This window comes from Carlito syrichta, unplaced genomic scaffold, assembly GCF_000164805.1.
Source record: "Carlito syrichta isolate Samal-C Ts95f unplaced genomic scaffold, Tarsius_syrichta-2.0.1 Scaffold301892, whole genome shotgun sequence".
Taxonomy (NCBI): Eukaryota; Metazoa; Chordata; class Mammalia; order Primates; family Tarsiidae; genus Carlito; species Carlito syrichta.
Genome location: NW_007245988.1, coordinates 248,847 through 251,605, shown reverse-complemented (window position 1 = coordinate 251,605; position 2,759 = coordinate 248,847).

Sequence of the window (2,759 nt, the reverse complement as noted above, 5' to 3'; positions counted from 1 at the left end):
CAGGCTGCCCAGGCGGGTCTCGAACCCACGGGCTCAGGCAATCCACTCACCTCAGCCTCCCAAAGGCGCGGGATTACAGGCTGAGCCACCAAGCCCGGCTGTAAATTTCTTTTTTAAAAAATAACCTTTTCTGTCCATATGTCAACAGAAATTTTACTGCCCCAGAAACAATGCATGCCTATATACTGAAACTAAGCAAGTTACCATAGGTAAAAATAATTATTTTTTCTTCAAGTTACGAATCAGCTAAACTTAGGAGTTAGCATTCCAAAAAAACCAGAATAATTTATCTTCTAGTCACAAAAAATACATATTTTTGTTCTCAAGTGACTAAAGAAATAATTTCAAATATAGGTATGGGTATAAGATTCCTGTCACTACAAAACCTATCTTCATTGAAAATTACATTAATAAATGCCTTATAAATTTAAGTTTTTATTACCATAAATATTGCTTTCACAGAGTTTTCACATGATAGTAAAGCCTCAAACTCTGAAATCAAAAAGCCCTAAGTTTGAATCTCAGCTTTGCCAGGTACTACCAGGACAACTCCAACAGATTACTTAATCTTCTAAGATTACTTAACCTCTAAGCTTCACTACTTAACCTTTCCTCGTCTTTCTTTAAAAGAAGAAAATGAAAGTGCCTTCTTCATGGAGTAGTTGTAAGATTAAATGAGATATTGCAGGTAAAGCACAGTGACTAGTGCACATTAAATTTGGAGTAAATGTTTTAAACAGGTGTTAGAAAAAGAGAACTCTCTTTGTGGTCATCACTCACTGTCTTTTAATAACTTCTAAATGGAATTAATTATCAGCGAGTTTTGTCCCTGGTGTTCAACCTTCTAGCTGTAAATTAGGAAAGCCATGTCTTTTCTGAATCCCTGTTAAGGGTCTTTTAGAAAATGTATCTATTTAACAATGGGTGTATATTTATGTATAATAAGAAAAGGTGTTTATTGTCATTCTGAAATGTCTCTCAGTTGAGTTATGAAATAATATCACTCAATCTACCTTTCTAGTTGCTCAGTCCTTCAGATTTTATCATTTATTTATTCTCCTCTTAGATTTTTCTTTCACTACTCCTTAGATATTAGTGTTTCCCAGAATTCTGTCATCTCTTCTCTTTTCTTTTTTTGCTCCCCTTTTCTTCTCAGTTTATTCTGTTTGAGTGATCTTATACACACCACTGGCTTCAATGACTACCAGACTACTGATATCACCCTGTATAACTTCCATGTTGACAAATATCAACAGAAGGTCCAGACTGACAAAGCTATATCACAATAGAGACACCAATTGGGTTAACTTAGCTAAGAAATACACAAAGGAATTAGCTAAGAGATGATGGTGTGAATTTCTAAAACTTCTGAATACTCAGACATTCTGGAATACATAATATCACATTTTCTGGAATTTTCTTTCAGTCCTAGCCTTATATCCATGAAGCTGGACTGGTCCTATACATAGCCTTCTCTGGAGACTACTTCACCTAGGCAGCTACAGCTTATCAATCACAGAGTAATGCAGTGCACAATGTGATGACTAGGGTATAGTACAGAGGATAATCAGACATAAACACCTTATTCATTCTCAACTTCCCTAGGCTAACACAGCTTTTTCCAGGGTATTTCTGAACTTAGCACTGTGGGAATAAAATAAGAAACTGTTGCCTAGAAATTTCTGAAAGTCATGATGTCAAGCCCTTAACACAAATTTACAACTCCAGAACTCTTGTCTGAGATCCAGACATGAATATTCAATAGATTGTTGGACATCTTTACCTGTACATTTCCTTGACACCTCACATTCCTCCCAAAAAGGAGTTGGTGCTCTTCATACATTGCCTTTCTCAGGGAAAGTCACCACCATCGTCTGGTTGCCCAAATCAGGGAACTGAGCATCCAACTTGACTTTTCTGCTCCCTCATCCACAACATCTAAGCTGAATAAAAATCTACTAATTCCTCCCCCTTGATCACTTTTGAATTCATCCCACTTTTCTTCATTCTCACTAGCTCAGTTAGGCATCATCATCTTTCACCTGGCTTAAAACAAGTTTGCAAAGTTACATCCTCTGGTCTGTCTCCAATTTATGTTCTAGTGTCCTCCTTCTAAAATGCAAACATGAAACCCTCTTATGATTTTCTGTGGCTTTCAGAGCAAAGTCCAGAACCTCCTCCACATGGTATACTAGTTGATTCTTTCAGATACCCAAAGCTATAGGGACTCCAGGGAATAATTCATGTGAAAACAAGAGAGAAAGAAATTCCAAGCACAAAGCCCAGGCTGTGTGGGAGTATGGGGGAAGAGCTGGGCTTCATAGTGCCAGGAGTGTATGGGGAACTGAAAGTCCTTTGGCACCCACAACTGCCTGATTAATCTCAGCAGAGGTATTGTGTTTCCTTCTCCCTCCTGTGCTATTACCAAGACACATCTACTCTATGTGTCTGCTGTATCTTTTCTGCTTCTACCAACCGGTCATAGATGTCATCCGGACTCAGCCTCCTTGCAGCTTCTGCTTCCTCGCGACTTCAGTTTACTCACGTCTTCTGCTACCGCGTGGCCTCTGCTGCTTTTCTTCTTCCCCTGTGCCTCCTTGGCTTCTGTCTCTCGTCCCTGCCAGCTACATACTTTAGGTGTCACATCCAGATTTCTAACGAGAAAGAAGCTAAGTAGTTAGTTCACCATATTGGATATGAATGGGGTATTCAGATTTTACTCTACTTTTTGCTGGACCACTTCCTAGGTCACTGAAAAG